Below are 19,119 nucleotides of genomic sequence, written 5' to 3'. Positions count from 1 at the left end.
ACCCGTTGTAGGTCCCCAATTTTTTGCCTACATACACACCAAAATCCCAGTCAATGTCCCACCACTCGTGTTTATTCACAAAATCTCTCAGACCATTGAAATAGACCATTTTTAAAAATATAAATGGTCAGGGCTGGTGCAGTGATGTGGCTAACCCTCAACCTACAAGCACCAGCATCCCATATGGGTGCCAGTTCAAGCCCTAGCTGCTCCACTTCCAATCCAGCTTCCTGCTTATGACTTGGGAAAGCAGTGGAGGATAGCTGAAGGTCTTAAGCCCCTGCACCTATGTAGGAGTTGGGGAAGAGACTTCTGGTTCCTGGCTTCAGTTCAGCTCAGCCTTGCCATTGCAGCCATTTGAGGAGTGGACCAGAGTATGGAAGATCTCTTCCCTCTCTCTCCATAAAAATCTGTCACAATGGCCAGAGATGAGCCGGTCGGGAGCCAGGATCCAGCAACCTAATCCAGTTCTCCCGTGTGGGTGTTCAGGGTCTCAAGAACTTGGGCCATCCTCCTCTGCTTTTCCAGGCCACAAACAGGGAGCTGAATCAGAAGTGGAGCATTTGGGACACAACCTAATGTCCATGTGGTGTGCTGGTGCTTGCAGTTGGAGTATTAGCTTATTGAGCCACAGTGCCAGCTCCCAAAATAAATATTTTCTTAACAACATAAATAACCTAAGCAATACATGTAGGCCTGTAGCTTGTTTTTGTTACTGCTTTAGCACATGGTGCATTCTTTGTACAGTTCTGACCTGCCTGCACTTCTAGAAGAGAAAAGAGGAGCACGCAGAAGGTGACAAAGAAGGGCATGAGAACTTGTGGCGAAGTTGAACTGAGGGCAGTCCCTCCACAATCTCAAGAAAGCCCAAGGTTAGAGATCCTAAAGGCTAGGAATTCGGTGAATAGCAATTTTGCAGCAAATTCTAGCTTATAAAAACAAGAGGGCTTCCCTTAAAGCTCCAAAGAAGTAATTTTAGGGGAAGAAAAGAGGGAGAAAATGACAGAGGAAAAGACAGACACATCGCGACAAGACTCAGAGGCAAGGTCGCTGTGGACACGCATTTTCCTTCCTCCGATCCCACCATTCTCTGCAGAATTCCGCTCCTCCCACTGCAACCATTGGGCAGGAAAACCTCAGGGGCTGCACACTGCCCACCCCAGAGGCTACCAGGGAGACCAGCAGGGGACTACAAGGAGGTGATGCCAACACATGAAAGGGGCTGCCCAGGCCAGAGCTTTGCCTCAGATGTGAACTCAAAGATCATAGCCTGGAACAGTGCAGGATCAGCATGTGGGAAGTTGTCTGAAAGGGATAAAGCTGTCTGATTGAGAGAAGGGGTGGAGCCCAGATTCCAACTCCAGGGGCCCTCCAGCCTGGTGCACTCCATCTGTCACCCCCAAACTTTGAGGAGCTGTGTCAGTTGTTGCCCCTCCCCTGGCTACTCTGCATGAGCCCAGAGAGATGAAGGGCCTGTGGACAAAAATTTGAGTCCACAGATAAAGAGCATGAGGTTGGAGAAATCTCAGCCCTGTGAAAGGCAGCAGGCCACATAAACCCCAATGGAAAAACAAGCCGTGATGTCAAAAGGAACATAGTAGAATATTCTCAGAGAATGCTTTCAGTTCATTGGAAGCAGGAATAGGCAGAAACTGGAGACCTGCAGAATGCAAGACTGTAGAATGGGCAGATGCCATGGATGGCCTGGGATACAGACTGGCCTTTTAAGGGGTCTTCAAAAAGTTCATGGAACATGCCTATGGTGAGGAAACTATGCAGAGCATCCAGACGCATTTACGTAGGGTCAGCGTTGTGAAGTGAAAAATGAAGCCGTTACCTGCAACACCAGCGTCCCAGTGAGCACCAGTCTGAAAACCAACCAACCACTCCATTTTCCATCCAGCTCCCTGCTCCTGCGCCTGGGAAAGCCCAGGCACTTGGGCCCCTGCACTGTGTGGGGGACCTGGATGGACTTCCAGCCTCCTGGTTTCTCCCTGGCTCAGCTCTTGCTGTTTGGGAGAGAAGCAAGGGATAAAATATCTTTTCCTGCTCCCCATAACTCTACCTTTCAAGTAAAGTAAATAAAAGTAAAAAAAAAAAAAAAAAAACTTTAAAAAGATTTATTTTTACTGGAAAGAGGCAGATTTATAGTGAGAAGGAAAAACAAAGAAAAAGATCTTCCATTTGCTGATCCATTGTCCAAATGGCCACAATGGACAAAGCTGAACCAATTCAAAGCTGGGAACCCGGAACTTCATCCAGGTCTCCCGTGTAGGTACAGGGTCCCAAGGCCTTGGGCCATCCTCTGCTTTTTTCCCAGGCCATAGTTAGGGAGCTAGATGGAAGGTGGAGCAGCAGGGACATAAACTGGTGCCCATGTGAGGTGCCAGTGCTTGCAGTTGGAAGATTAGTCAGTTGAGCCATTACACTGGCATCTTTAAAGAAAAAAAAAAAAAACTTTTTTGGGTCCGGCATGATGGCCGAGTGGCTAAAGTCCTCACCTTGAATGTGCTGGGATCCCATATGGGTGCCAGTTCGTGTCCCGGCAGCCCTGCTTCCCATCCAGCTCCCTGCCTGTGGCCTGGGAAAGCAGTGGAGGATGGCCCAAAGCCTTGGGCCCCTGCACCCAAGTGGAAGACCTGAAAGAGGCTCCTGGCTTCAGATCGACTTAACTCCAGCTGTCACAGCCACTTGGGGAGTAAATCATTGGATGGAAGATATTTCTGTCTCTCCCTCTCTCTGTATATCTGACTTTCCAATAAAAAATAAACGAATCTTTAAAAAAAATCTTTTTTACACTAAAATAATCCTGTTATTCTGAAATCGCTTGACAAACTTTTTGAAATACCTCTATATGCAAAAAAAAAAAAAACAGTCAAAAGATGAGGTGAAGGATGAATTTGGAAGGTATCAAGATGAGATAAAGAGAGAGAAAAATGTTTGACTACAAGTGGGGCAGAGAGCAGAATAGCCACATAAAGGAACTCTGAGTGAAACAAGAAAAGGAATTCTTTGAAGAATCCGGACTACAACTTTGAATCTGCAGCTTTTTAGAAAGCAGATACTGGATTCATTGTTTCAATAGCTTCATATTTTGTCCCCCTTCGTGTTCAGAGTTGTAAAGGAGACAGAGAAGCTGCCTGCGACTGTCAGAGGCCAACCACTGAGAAAGACACGCTTCCAGTGACTGCACACAGGTACTGAGTGACAGGTGCTTTGCTGGCAGGACACCTGAGGGCTTGACAGCAGGTGGTTGGGCACCAGCAGGACAGCCAGATGGTGGTGCTTGAAGAAGCCTTGGGAAGTGGTGGACTAGCAGCTGAAAGATAGATGCCAAGAAGGTCCTGATCATGTGAAGGCCAGGGCGGGCAGCATCCCAGGCAGAGGAAATGAGGTTGGCATATGCCATTTACAAAAGGGAAACCGTGACTGGGGGCCTGGTGAGCAGGTGAGTGGACCCGGATGGGGCTAAGAGGTAGCCTCATGGTGGCCTGCTCATGGTGGCCATGTAGACACTGTTGAGGAGGTGGGGTGAGTAACCAAGAAAATATCCCCTGGGTATTCGCTAGTGTATTTAGTGTTGTTGCTTTGTAATTTTCAACTGACAACATTCAACTTTCACCTACAGAGCAGGAATTTTTCAAGTACAAGTCCAAAGAACCTGGTAATTTAAAATATTTTTAAAATGATTTTAAAAACAGTATTATTTTCTCTTTTGATACAAAAATTTATTTTATTTGAAAGGCAGATCTACAGAGAAAAGCAGAGACTGGCGGATCTTCCATCCTCTGTTTCTCTCCTCAAATGGTCATAATAGGAGTTGAGCCGCTGCTTTCCCAGGCCACATGTAGGGAGCTGGATCAGTAGTGCAGTGGCTGGGACTCGAGCTGGCGCCCATTTGGGATGCCAGGTGGAGGATCAGCTTGTTGAACTATCACACTGGCCTCCAAAAAGAAGGTTGTTTTCATGATCTCATCAGCTATCATGCACATTTCCAAATGAATTCCTTGCATCAAAGAGAAGAACCAAATGCTAATACACACACACACACACACACACACACACACGCACACACACATGTTTGTATGTGGAGGCAAAACAAGTTATCTTGTTGACATTCACAGTGGAATGCCACTTTGAACTTTTTTTTTCCCAGTTAATTTGACAGTTGCTTGCTGAGGTCCTGTGTGTTCGCTGTTGGCTGTGTGAACTACAAAGAAGTCACAGGCTCTGCCACAAGAAGACCACAGGTGGGTCAAAGAAGACTTTCGGGAGCCTCTCTGGTGGGGCAGGTACCAGGGAGACATGGCATGAGAAAGGCATTCTCAGAGGAGAGATTTGTCACTTAGTGAGGATGAATATGATAGAGGTGGCCGGAGACGTTACCCGGTCTGCAGCAGGGGAACATCTAATGTTCCTACCCAAAACTTAAGCTCTGTGGGTGCAAAATGGGTCAGATTTCACATAGAAGTGAAGGGCCTTTTTATTTTCTCTCCGGAGGGTGCTCTGGCTTGCCTTCTGGGAGTTGGGAGATGGACACCAGCCAGAGAGACCCAGAGCTGCCTGGTATGGGAACTCGGCAGACCATTCAAGGACCACTTCACCTGCCACAGCGCTGAGGCCTCTCAGTGCAGCTGCTTGGCTTATGTTACCAAGAGTTCTTCTTTAAATGTTTATTTATTTGAAAGAGAGAAAGAGGCAGGCAGGCCAGGAGATCTTCCATCTGCTAGTTCATTCTCAAAACACAATTGCTGGGGCTAGACCAGGCTGAAGTCAGGAACAGGAGGTCAACCATGGGTGACAGGGACCCAAGTACCAAGGCCATTACCTGTTGCCTCCCTTGGTACGACAGCAGGCAGACGGAAGCAGAAGCTGAGTTGGAACTTGAACCCAGGCACTCCCAGGAGGCAGGTGGGTGTCCCTGGCCATGTCTTGACCACTCCCTAGAATTTCACCCCACGTTGCCTGGCCACTTGAACTCTGCCTGGTTTACTTCCGGGCGCCTCACCTGGGATCTGAGATGTTGATGCATTTTTTTTTTTTTTAAACCACGGTGACTCTGAGGACATGATGCCTGAGTCCTCTGAGAGTTAAGCTTTCCGCAGAGACCCCTGCAAGTATCCCAGTCACACTGAGGCAAGCCCTTGGAATTTGGGTTTATCTACTCAAAGCTGTGGGCTCTGGACCCAGGGCCTATTCTTTAAGAGCACAATGACTAAATTGCCACAGCTGAGCAGATTGGAGACTGGGGTTCTGTCAGCTCTTCACGTCTGGGCAAGACAGCATGACCTGCACACGCTCTAACTGGTAATGAGCCAGCACGTCACATCTTGCCATCAGCCCTGCTCTGGTGTCTTCTGAGGTGGGAGGCGGGGGAGGAGGGTGGTCAGTGCACACCAAGTGGACAATAAATTCAGACCCCATCATGAAAAGGTGGTTTCCTCACAGATTTTCCAGACCAACAGTGGAAGGAGTGAGCAGTTCATTTTTATTCTGGATCCTGTGGAAAACCTTCCCTCCCGCCCCTGGAGCTGGTGAGTCACTTCCTCTGGAGAAACCTCTGGAAGCTTCCCCTGGAGAAATTTCTGGAAGCTTCCCTTCTCTCCCAGGCCCCGCCCCTCAGGCAGCAGGCTTGCACGCCTCAAACGGCCTTTGAGATGTTCACAAGGTTTCTCCACACAGGCGTTCTGATCAATGTCAAGTGTCTGATTCTAAGTTTGGCTTTTTTTTTTTTTTTTAAACTCCAGGAAAGAAACGCCCATAGAAGGTACAGCGGGTTGCGGGTTTCTTGTATGACTCATGGAAATTTCTAAAACGATAAATATTGGCTCAGCAGGAGCCCAATACAAGGAACACTCTCCACTGAACGAAATGCCATGGTGACAAGAAACAAGAAGAGAGTATTCCACAAATAACATGACTCCACTTCCAGGCTTGATGGGGAGGGATCGGGCAGGAGGCAAGCCTCACTCTGTGAGTTTCCTGTGGGCAGGTCAAGCTCCTGTCTGTTCTGAGGCCAGAATCTTCCCTGAGAGGTTCTCGGGTCCCTCCTGCTCATGAAAGCATTTCAAAAGGCTTTGGCTCTATACTTTATTAAATCTTTGTTTAGACTCTATTTGTGGCTTATGAAAATATTGTAGCAAGTATAAAGATGAATGAGGGTGAACATAAAATATTTTCTCCTTGAAAGGAAAAGGGAAAATAAATACATATTTTTTTTCTTTTGAAGTGGAGCTCCACGTCCCGCTCCTCTGTGTGTAGGGGAGGCCCGAGACATCCTGGATAAAACTGTAAGGTGAGGAGTGACAACTGGTGACAAAAAGAGCCACATTTACAATAAGAGCCACAAACTGGTGGCCACCTGAACTGAGGTTCTTTTTTATTATTCTTTTTTTTATGAAAAAAAAAAATCAGTGTTATTTTAGCTTTCCATCAGCTTTTAAAAAAAAATTCCTAAGGAAAATGCCATACATGAGCAGTCATACATAGTGAAAATGCCACTATAACTACTTATTGGAAGCTAGTAATAAGTAGCTTGAATTTGCCTTTTGCTTGGTTTATGCTATCTAACAGATAAATTGCTTACACAGCAGCATCAGTGACAATGTTCTAAAAGATGAATCTGGTTTTCTACCTGACCACAGTTTCTGCTGATTTTTTAAAGCACTAATTGCTTTGCTTAAAATTCATTGTGTGATAAATAAAAGTTCCTATCAGCCAGCTGGGTGAATGTTGGATTCCAGCTGGTTGTGATGTTGAGTGAGGCATGTTCGTGACCCCGTGATGGGTTGAAAGACAAAGGTTCACAGGCTCTGGATGACCTGCATTTGAACCCAAGCAGTCTTCTGGCTACTGACTTTGTCACACTTTGACTTTGTTGCAAGGCAAAATACCATGTGCTCCTCTAACCCCTACTGTTGGCCTTCAGGAAGAGCAAGACAAATGTTTTGTGGTTCCTAGAAAATGTTGTAAGATTGCTTCCCAAGTTAGGTCACTGTAGCTACAAAATTTTTGTTTTGGTGGGAGATGTGGCCAAAAACAACAGAACCAATGTTCAGCCATTATTTCAGGAGAAAGAAGAATTCTTCAGATTAGCCAGGGGTTGCTATCTCTCTTTCTGAAACAGAAGCAAATTCTTCCATCTGGGCCTAACATATTTTTGAGATAAGTCTCCTTCTCTTTATAAACTTAGCCTATTGGCTGGCATCCCCAGGTTTTAAAGTGACCCATACATGTTTGGAAGGCATTTTAACTTTATAGGGCAGTTTATCATGAATTCGTTTTCTGAAGTGTCTTGAGCCTATTGGAAGTGAAAACAAACCAGATTCTTAAGCTTAACACTCTAATTTTTTCCAGTGAGCATTTAAATATAGGTCATCATTTTAAATTATATACTTGGGAAGATGCATGCCTTTTTTTGAGCTTGTACAGATCAGGGAACGGATGTCAAAGCTCCTCTCCAGCAGTTTCAGCCACCAGAGAGGCTATTATTTCATAGCTCATGTCAGACTGACTTTCCAGGAAGGAAGTGTCTTAACTGGTTGTGTTTGTGTCAATTTCTGTGGTGTAAATACTCTCTTACTGTGGCTAGTTTTTAAGCTACTGGAGACAAGTTAATTGGTTCACAAAATTCTGGAAAATTAACAATTGACTCAAATGAGTTCCAGCGCTGCAAGTGGCTCAGTCCATCAATACCTCAAGCTTAGACTTGGGAAACACCTGCTGGCTGGCTCTTTCATGTCCTGGAGTTGATCTTAGAGGTTACCAGGACATCACACAGCAAATGCTGGCAGTGGCACCTCTATGTGTGGGTGTCACTCAGTGTCTTGGTCCATTTCCTGTCTCTAAAACAGAATGCCTAAGACTGGGGAACTGGGGAAAAACAGGTTAATCCTTTACCTGCAGGTGCCAGCATCTCATCTGGATGCCATTTTGTGTCCCAGCTGCTCCACTTCCCTTCCAGCTCCTTGCCTGTGGCTTGGGAAAGCAGTGGAGGATGGTCCAGGTTCTTGGGCCCCTGCACTCATGTGGCACAACCAGATGAAACTGTTGGCTCCTGGATTCACACTAGCTTAAGCTCTGGCTGCTGTCGCTGTTTGGGGAGTGAACCAGCAGATGGAATTCTTTGTCTCTCGCTCTTTCTGTAAATCTCAAAACAAGCAAATAAACTTTACAAAAAAAAAGGCACAACAACAATAGAGGTCTAGCTTTAGCTCGGGGTACAGTTCTAGAGTCTGGGAATGCGCATGGCACGGTGCCAGCGCCTGCTTAGCCTCTGCCGAGGGCCTCATGAGGAGGAGAAAGTGGGCAAGTGCACAGGACACGGGGTTCAGCTCCTGTGAGAGCCACCCCATTCTCCCATCCAAGTACTAACCAGGCCTGCGTAGGAGATAAGATTGGGCGTGTTTAGCTAGCTAAACAATAGCTACCCTACTCTCAAGAGCAGGTTATTCATCCATTCATGGAACTCGTCCGCAGGACCTGAACACCCCCTGCTAAGGCTCCATCTCCTGACGCTGCTGCTTGAAATGTTTAAGCTTTCAGCACGTTTGAGGGTGTGCTTAAACCACAGTACCTTGAAGAAAGAGCAAATGTGATCCAAAGCATACCCTTCCATTGTTATCTTAGCTGGGTCCTACAATTAGCAGCACTACAATTAGAGTCCAAGGGCCTTTTAGAGGCGAGGACCACTCGGCTCTGCGGCTCCAGTTGAGATGGCCATGTTCGGCAAGGGCTGACCACAGAGCAAAATAAGCAAGCAGGACTCGAGCCGGGTGCCATCCTCTGAAACGGAGTTGGGTTTGGGTTTATATCTGAAAAGCCACAGTGATTCAGAATGCCTGGGAAATGCCTTCATGCCCTCTCTCTCTCTTTTTCCACCTTCTTAAAATAGAAAGGCCTTGTCTGAAGAATTAGTTTTCCATTTCATGTCTCCTGCAAGTGCAGCCCTTCTGCGGACTGGTGCCCTGCTTCTTCCTTAAGGACTGTATTGCTGTTCTGTTCCTTTGCGTTTCCTCCAGCAGCGTAAAGGTCAGTCACCCCAGCAGAGGGCACAGTAAATGTGGGTTTGGGGCTGATACTACGGCCATGCCCCCTAGAGCCGTGAGTCAGCAGCATAGAGCAAGGGGACTGGGGACCCCCAGAGCTGCCAGTAGAAGCCCTTCCAATGCTTCATCTTTGCTGTAGTGACCACTGGCCTTCCTGTCTGGCAGTGCCAAGGTAATCCTGGTATCTTTCTTTTCTTTTTGAGAGTTAGGAAATTCATAAACATACACTTACCCAGGAATTTTGATATGTTTGTGATTATTCCACATTATAACATATATAAACCTCCCCAAAATATTTAATGGTATTTTAAAAAAATCTACACTAAGTCATGCTGGACATTCTTTTTTTTGATAAAACAGACCCGTTTTCTCTGTGAAATGAATTAATATCCATTTCAATGGTTGACACAGTATTTGAATCAAAATACTTAAGAACCAAAAGCATAAAAAAAGACTGAGAAGAAAAATGGGTGTTTGGTGCATCAGTTAAAGCTCTGCTTGGGACACCTGCATACTGTACAGAGTTCCTGCTGGAGTCCAGGAGCCTCTGCTTCCTGTTCAGCTTCCTGCTAGTTCACGTCCTGCGAGGCAGCAGGTGGTGATGGATGGCCCGAGTACTGTGTCCTTGTTATCCCTGCTGTTAGACCTGGTGGAGTTGCAGCCTCTGGCCCCAGCCTGGCTCAGCCTTGACTGTTATAGACATTGGAAAAATAAGCCAACAGACAGAAGATCTCTCTCTCTGCCTTTCAAATAAATAAATAAATTAAATGAATAAATAAATTTAAAACAAGTTAAAAAAAAACAGAAGCAGTCTGAATTGGCTACTTTGTAAGCTTCTATTTGAAAAAAAATTGGGAAGAAGGGAAATGATTAGAAAACAAATCTGGGGGTCCCCGGCGCGATGGTGCAGTGGTTAAGGTCCTCGCCTTGCACGCCCGGGATCCCATATGGGCACCGGTTCTAATCCCGGCAGCCCCGCTTCCCATCCAGCTCCCTGCTTTTGGCCTGGGAAAGCAGTCGAGGATGGCTCAAAGCTTTGGGACCCTGCACCCATGTCTGATACCCGGAAGAGGCTCCTGGCTTCGGATTGGCATAGCATCGGCTGTTGCGCTCGCTTGGGGAGTGAATCATCAGACGGAAGATCTTCCTCTCTGTCTCTCCTCTCTGTATATCCGCCTTTCCAATAAAAATAAAATAAATCTTAAAAAAAAAACAAATCTGAATTATCATGCCTTAGAGAACTGAGCCATGATAATTGAGTGTTAGGCAAGTGAGGAAATGGTCATATTGAGAGAGGGCAATGATATTTCTCATCTGTGATTTTATTTTAGATTTAAGTTTTTTAGATTTATTTCATTTTATTTGAAAGGCAGAGTTACAGAGAGAAGGGGAGAGAGAGAAAGAAGGAGGGATGGAGGGGGAGAGACAGAGAGAGAAAGCTTCACCTATTGTGCCATAATGCTCGCCTGTTTATTCCGAATGTATGTGTAAGGCTGTGAACGTTATGTCCATCAGAAATGTCTCACAGATGTGAGTGCCCAACTCTTTGGGCTCCATCTCCTAAATGATGCAAAACAGGGTTTAGAGCATGCTCCTTTAGGGCAGAGTGGGTTTGCAGTTCGCCAACCGAGGTTGGACACTCTATTCCTGAAAGGAGAGTGGCTGACTCACGTGAGTGGTGATAAGTCTGTTTCAGGACGTCTTCAGGAAAAGTAAACAGCAGAAACTATAAACCCCATGGCTCAATTTTGATTTATAGCAGCTGTGGCTGTGAATCAGACTTCTCCAAACTCAGTCCCAAGGATGCACTCTGCCTGGCTAGTGACTTACCGCTGGGCACCGAAGTCATGGGTGTGGCCCTTTCCCACGCGTAATCGGGGTGGCGATCGGTTGGTGTGACAGTCTCGGTGACGTTCTAAGGCTGTGTCCCGTCAGCTTGTGTGCAGGCAGGCAAGTCCAGGCATGTCCTGAGCTTCCTGCTGTCATTCACCTCAGTATGGTAGGTTTTAGCTCTTAGCTGAGTTATGAACAAAATTCTAGGTGTTGAGACCATGAAACAATCTGGTGACACAAAGGAGAATTGTACTGGCGGAGAGGGCTACCCTTTTCTCTCAGCAAAAATTGCTCAGAGGTCTTTGGAATTTTTCTTTTAATTTCAAACTTACAGAACAGGTGCAGGCGGAGTCAAAGGCACATTTCCACTCCCTTTACCTGAATCACCAATTACTGCGTTTTACTTCAGTTGCTTTATTAGTCAATGTATTTACTTGTGAAATACGCACAAAGTCCTCATATCAGTACATACACATAGAACTCATCTTTTGCACTAAAGAGTAAATTGGATATTGTGCTTCCTCATGCCTAACCCAGCTTGTATAAGAAAGTTTCATAAGAAAGACACGTGTTCTTACGTATTACACAATCAGTGTTGCAGTCAGGCGTTTTGTCTGGCGTGATTTCATTGACTAATCCACATTCTGTCTTTACATGCCATCGGTCATCACAGTGTTGTGCCCTATAATCCCCCCTCTTTTTTTTTCCAATCTAGCATGGGCAGTGTATTTAGGTTGCCCCCCTTTTTTGGACACCATCATTTGAGCAGCAGGAGGACAGTTGATTTCAGAAAGATCTGGGTTTTTCTGGTACTTGTTGGAATTTCTGCAGTAGAGGAACCAGTTGGATGCTTAGTTATCTTTGAAGTTTCACAGTGTTCCAGCCTCTGGCTTCCATTCCTAGAGCATCTTTACACCACTCACGTGTGTGCCGTTGGAGAGGGAGCTTGCTTCACAGTGTGTCACACTCCACGCTGACTCAGAAGTTCCAGCTTTACTGAATAGCTTGTCTTCACGGATGGGGGCATGAAGGAGTGGGCATCTAGCAGTCAGGGTTCTGCCTTTTTGCTCCTGGGTTGTTGACCAGGACCTTGCTCAAAATGAGACTCTCCATGGCGTGTTCTCTTCCTCAGTTGATTCAGGTTCCTGGAAAGGCCTCTGTGTTTAAGCAAGCACCCCTCTTCTATCTGCAGCCATACTTGGGGAGAGCTGGCTGGGTAATCCAATTTCAGGGTAGTGTGGCCCTCTTGTGGTGGACATTTTTATGTCCTAGAGACTGGTGTACTAGAAGGTGCAGAACTCAGAATGGGAGAGCCCTGAATGAAGTTGCTAGGGCAGAGACCAAAGCACCAAGGACTAAGGGACTCACACTATGTCTGGGATCCAAGTTTTAGCAGGATTGGCTTCTTCTAGCCCTCCCTCCGGGAGCCACCAGCTATCTCCACTTTGTGTGGGTGTCAGGATCGCAAATACTTGGGCCATGATCTGGTGGCTCCTAGGTGCATTAGCTGGGAGCTAGATCAGAGGTGGAGGAGCAGGGACAGGGACTGGAGCCTCCAAATGTGATACTGGAACCATACAATGATTGGGAGGAGAAACGAGTGGTCTTCTCTAACTGCTGTAGGAGTGGCTGGGGATGTGATGACCACATATCTACTTTAGTGCCTTGGGCTTCTCTAACAGTTACCAGAGATGGGCTGACCCAAACCACAGAAATTTCTCAAGGTCCTGGACCCTGGCAAGGGCAAAGTTGGGGTGTGACAGGCTCAACGCTGGGTGACAATCCATTTCCTGCATCCTCGCATATTAAGGGGTAAGGGAATCTCTAAGCCATCCTCTTTTAAAAAGATGTATGCGTTGATTGACTCGAAAGGCTGTGTAACAGAGAGGAAAATACAACACACCGATCTTCCATCCACTGATTCCCTCCCTATATGTACACAATAGCCAGTGCTGGAGCAGACTGAAGCAGGAGCCAGGAAGTTCATCTCCTGTATGAGTGGCAGGAATGCAAGAACTTGAGCCACCAACTGCTTCCTCCCAAGTGCCTTAGTAGAAAGCTGGATGGGAAGAGGAGGTGGGGGATTCTACCAGAGACCTTGGTATGGGATGGAGAGTCCCAGTGTTGGTTTAGCTGCCATACCACAACACTCGTCCTCTGAGTCTCTTTTATAAGGAACCAATCCCATTTCATAGAGACTCTGCCCTTATAGACAAATCACTTCTTGAAGACTCCATTCTCCATTTTCAAATTACCCACCATGCCATTGGGACCAGGGGTTGATTTTCAACATTTGATTTTGGGAGGCAGGGCAGACACAGACACTGAACCTGTAGCGCCCCCTGAGTACTGACCATTTTCTTGATTGCTGGCTTATCACGTCACTGCCAGAAGCTGTGTCTCCCTTAGCTCTCCGTCTGACCATAGGGTGCGCATTCCACCTCACCCTAGTAAGGAGTTAACCTCTCCAGCTTTTTTTTTCCTGGTGAGTGCAGTAGTTCTGAGCCAACTGGTGCCCATATGGGACGCCAGAGCTTTAGGCAGAGGATAAACATGATATGCCACTATGCCAGCCCCTTGTCTTTCAGATAAAATGTAAATAAATAAAACATTTAAAGAAGTAAAAGACTGCATTTTTATGAATTCTTTCAAGATTCCATGTACCTGATAAGACATAATATTTTTGTTGTATATTTATTATCTTAAACCCTTTGATGTTGTTTTAGAGTGAACTACTTTCACATGTAAAATAAAATTGTCTATAAAATGGGATGCTGAGTTAGGCCACCTTCTCTGTCCCTTCTGTTCCCTGTCACCTGATCGCATTCACAGGCCACATGAGCGAGTAACTGTGCTGTGCAGGGTTGTGTAAGAACACTCTTGGGTTCACACGACATGTCCATGGCGATTTCCTCACAACTCTTTGTTGAGTAGCGCCCGACTGTGCAAGGATCTGTAAGAAGTTCATGGAAAATGTGCATTTTGAGAAAACTGTGGCTTTTTTCTGAAATTTTTTTTGAACTAAAAAAAAAAAAATCCATGTGCATGAACTTTTTGAAGTACCCTTGTATTTGCACTTGAAGCCTTGTTTTAGCGACTGTTTCCAGGGAGTCCAAATTACAACAGTCACATGGAGGGACCAATGTGATGACTCAATGTTTGCCAGCAGCAGCATCCCATATGTGTGTTAATTAAAAATAAGTGGTCTTAGGCCTGGTGTAGTAGCCTAGTGGCTGAATCCTCACCCATATGGGTGCCAGTTTGTGTCCCAGCTGCTCCACTCCCCTTCCAGCACCCTGCTTGTGGCCTGGGAAAACAGCTGAGGATGGTCCAAAGTCTTGGGACCCTTAACCCATGTGGAAGACCCAGTAGAAGCTCCTGGCTTCTGGCTTTGGATCAGCTCAGCTTCAGCCATTGCAACCACTGGGGAGTGAACCAATGGATGGGAAATCTTTCTCTCTCTGTCTCTCCTTCTCTATAAATTTGGCTTTACAATAAAAATACAGTTTTCTCTTCTATTTTATTTTTAATTTTTGGTACAGTTCTATAGGCTCTGGGATTTTGCCTACCCCCTCCCCAATTTCCCTCCCTCCAACTGATTTCCCCCATATTATTACAATAGTATAATACTTCATAAGCAGTCATAAGTCCATCATTCTGTTATTTAAGTGTATCCTGACATTGCTGGTACAGACAATGGCAGACAGTCCAGCATCCTATTGTCAAGATATATCCAACAGTTTCATTGGGAGTCCATCTTTGATTTGGAAGTAGAGATGCCTACCGAGTTGCATCTTCACTACTGGATATGATAGTCTCTATTACACAGTTACTATACATTCCCTTAAATGAGAAGCCATGAAGCAAAATCAACAACAGGAATAAAGATAAAACAAAAGATTTACAGCACCATGGAGTTAAGTAACATGCTACTGAATAACCAATGTGTCGATGAAGAAATAAAAACACAAAACCTTCTCAAAGAATATTATGCTATTGTGTGATATATGAGTCAGTAAAGAACTTAATAAGAGAAAAGAAACTATTTTTTAAAAATGAAAATAAACACAATATCAAAACACATGAGTTGCAGCAAAAACAGTATTGAAAGGGTTATTGATCTTATAATTTGCATGAAAGTTGCCTTATACCAGAGAGAACATATGGTATTTGTCCTTTTGGGATTGACTGAGAAAAAATACATTTTTAAAGGTTTATTTATTTTTATTGCAAATTCAGATATACAGAGAGGAGGAGAGGCAGAGAGGAAGATCTTCTGTTTGATGGTTCATTCCTCAATTGGCTCGCGATGGCTGGAGCTGAGCCGATCCAAAGTCAGGAGCCTGGAACTTCCTCCAGGTCTCCCACGTGGGTGCAGGGTCCCAAGGCTTTGGGCCGTCCTCAACTGCTTTCACAGGCCACAAGCAGGGAGCTGGATGGGAAGCTGGACTGCTGGAATCAGAATTGGTGCCCATATGGGATCCTGACATGTTCAAGGTGAGGACTTTAACCACTATGCTATCATGCCGGGCCCAAAAATACATTTTTGATTAAAAAAAATTTACAGTAACAAAATCTTTGGTGAATGTATAATAGTTGCACATTTTTATGGTAATAATGCAAAATTTCAGCTCACATGCACAGCACAAACCCATCAAGCCAGGCAACTGGTCTTCCCAATTTCTCATCTTCTGTGTCTCTTTCCTCATAGGAGATGAAAAGCCTGCTAATTATAGCAAGACTCTCATAAGAAATGTCTACATGTTCAACGCCAGAAAGAGCTGGGGGCAGGATATTGTGCTATGTATAAAGTTTAGTGAATCTGTACTTTTGGGGGAGATTCTAAGCGCAGAAGAGGGATTTACAGGCTGCCAACCAGAAGAAGCTTACTATGAAGCAGGCCTCAGTCGGTGAGTTGTGGCTTGGTTTTAATTATCTTGGACCACGCAACTGTATCACATGCTAGGACGAATAGCCAGTCACATTCAAAATTCAGAACCTGGAGACATTTGTTTGTTTTTATCTTAAAAAAAAAGAAGATTTATTTATTCTTAATGGAAAGTCAGATTTACAGACAAAAAGAAAGATAGAAAGATTTTCTGTGCTCTGGTTCACTCCGCAAGTGGCTGTAATACCAGAGCTGAGCTGATCCGAAGCCAGGAGCCAGGAACTTTTTCTGGGTCTCCCATGTGGGTGCGGGGTCCCAAGGCTTTGGGCCGTCCTCGACTGCTTTCCCAGGCCATAAGCAGGGAGCTGGTTGGGAAGTAGAGCAGCTGGGACATGAACCGGCTTGCATATGGGATCCCAGCACATGCAACGTGAGGATTTTAGCCAGCAGGCTACTGCACCGGAGACATCTTTTTCTCAGAAGTCATTTCCTGAAGATACATATATATATATATATATTTTTTTTTTTTTCCTTTTTTCTTTTTTCCTGAAGATACTTAAAATAATCCCTAGTTGCCTGGCTGGGGAAATGGATGACATGTGGTCAGCATCCTGGAAGTGAACTGGTGAATGTTGGATGGATACACTCCCATAATGCACTTGTTTTCAGTATGGGCTCATCCCTTCCCTTGACTGTGCCTGGCAACCTTGAACATAGGATCTCTGTGGTTCAGTTTCACCAGACAATCATTTCCAAGTCATGTGTCATCATGGGGGTTGGGTAATTACCAGGATGATATACAGGAGGCAGGGCAGGAAGTCTGAAAAATTTTCAGGTTTGTTTATTTACTTGAAAGACAGTGAGGGAGAGAGGTGGGAGAAGGTGCTGGTTCATTCCCCAAATGGCTGCAATGGTTGCAATGATTGCAATAGCTGCAATAGCTGGGGCTGGGCCAGGCCTAAGCCAGGTACCTGGAATTCCACTGCACATGCGTGGCAGGGGCCCAGGCACGTGGATGTCCACTGCTTTCATAAGTACAGCAAGCTGAATAGAAAGCAGAGCTCCTGGGATTCCAACCAGCCTTGTGATACGGAATGCTGGTGTTGCAAGCAGTGGCTTAACTTGCTGAGCCACAGTGCCAACCCAAGCAGGTCTGAGTCTCCAGGTATTTTTATCTAGATGTTCTGCCTTTTCTACTCCACCCCACAATGCTGTTCCAAAATTCTTCGGGCGCCTCTGGCACGAAGTGGTGCTCCCAGAAGGTGGGAGAGGCAGGGTAACTTCCGGGGCAAAGAGGGTAACAGATAGAGTAAGTCTGTGTACTCTGAGACTGTCTCAGCTCTTGGTTCAAGATGGGGCTCCTTGTCCTGACCCATGACCCCGCCACCTCTGTCCCTCACCTGCTGGAACCAAACTGATGCCAGCGCCAAGCCCTGGAACCTGGCAAACAGAGTTGAATAAATTCCTTTTAAGCGGGCTGTGTCACATACTTGGTTACAATGAGAGGCAGGCTAATGGACTCGGCTCCCCATCTCTCCCTGGCCTCTTGGAAGCTTGTGGACCCATTCATCCGTGGTTAATTCTTGCCCTCCATTCTTTGGTGCAGCTTGATTCTAAAGCAAACCCAAAAGAATTCGTCGATGCTCTTGTTGGAGGGGCAGTTAAGGAATAGGGACAGTACCCAGGTGTCCCGCACTGCCTCTCAAAGGAAGCCACAGCCTCCTGGTGAGGTTTCCTCGCTGGGACCCCCTCCTGCCATCCACTCCTTAAGGCGGCGTCTCTATGGGCAGGCAGCCCACTGCTCACCTGCCCTCTGCCCACACCTCCTCATCCATGCCAACTGCTCTGTCTAGGATTCTTCTCCTGCCCCTCCTGGTGTCTAACAGCATACTGGGTAGATTTCTGTTTTCAAGTGTATGCCACATACTGGGTATTTTGTGGGCACAGATGTGTCTGCTGTAGCCTAAGTACAAGGCCTTGACCTTGTTCAATGTTAAACTCTTTTAACCAACCATGCATCGCAAATAAATAACTTCCTGTGTCCCGTCCCAGCGCCCTGCACTGGAGTAGCAGGCTTTCTTGTTTTGTGCTTCCGGGATATATTTTTCTCAAGTAGAGTAGATTGAGTCCCCTCTTCATTCCAGTGGAACAGGGCCACAGGCCTACATCCTGGCCACCTCCTCCGGCTGAGGCATGAGCCCCCACCTCCCCCCGACTTGGGCTGTGGCCCCTGGCCTTGCTTTGACCAGTGGGACAAACACGATGCGTGTCCGTGTGTTTGGCTGCTCTTGTGTGTTTGTCGTTGCTGGTTTAGGAGGCTGAGGGGCAGCTGGAACAGAGCTGACCCCGGTGTCCAGAGGACACGCAGCTCGCAGGAGAGCTCCTGCCCCCCTACAGACCTGGGAGCTCCCTGGTACACACTGCTGCTCATGGCATGGCACTTAGTGTGGGGGACAGTTTGTGTGATGGCACTCTGACCAATTCGTGATATCCAAGGGAAGGAATGGTTTATGGAGATCTCTTCCTGTGAGCTGGTTTTGCTCTCTGGGAAGACCAACATCAGTTTATTGTGTTGTTAGCACAATCTTTGTACCTTCAAAAGGCTCTCAAGTGACTCACAAACTTATTTTTTCCTCTGGCTCTGATAACCACAGCTTTAAGTTGCAGTACAATTAGGTGCAATCCACACAGGTGATAAGGCTGTGACACTACTAATTCTTACTTTTTCTCCCAATAAAACAGACCTTTGGATGTGATGTTTAAAAAACAGAAACTATGACAAAATACTTCTATGGTGAGCACAGATGTTGTTTTTTTCTTTTTTTCAACAGCACAATTCACTTTTAAAATCTAATGGAGCCTAGCTATTAATAATGTAGGAGAGAGAGAGAGTGTGTGTGTGTATGTGTGTGTATTTAAAAGCTTGTCATTGCAATCCAACTGCTACTCCACAATGAAAATGAAAACGAACCCTCGCGGCAAGCCTCTAAGGAATAGTCAGCCACTGTATTAGCGCTTCAGGCTGTAAGGACTAGGCACAAGTCCCAGGAAGAACTAATCTGTAATGATTCTATTGTGCGACCTTCACTTTGCCTCCTCGGTAAAGATCCTTCTCCCAGGGTGGCCTCCTGTAAGTCCTGTTATTCTGAAAAGGAATTGCTGAGCTAATTAGAACATCCAGGAGTGTGATTGAAAGGGAAAGTACAGAGCCACGGCCAGGATCAGCCAAGTGCAAAGGGGTCGCCTTGGGCTGTCTTCACAGTCCCAAGGGGGAGACAAAACCAAGGCCACGTCTCTTGTCCTGCTACCGCTCCAGTCCATCATAAAAGCCTCTGGCCTTCAAGCTGCCCG

This window comes from Ochotona curzoniae, unplaced genomic scaffold (assembly GCF_017591425.1).
Source record: "Ochotona curzoniae isolate NIBS_2020 unplaced genomic scaffold, NIBS_Ocur_1.0 patch188, whole genome shotgun sequence".
NCBI lineage: Eukaryota > Metazoa > Chordata > Mammalia > Lagomorpha > Ochotonidae > Ochotona > Ochotona curzoniae.
The sequence above is the reverse complement of the archived record's forward strand: the minus strand, read 5'-3'. Positions refer to the sequence as shown.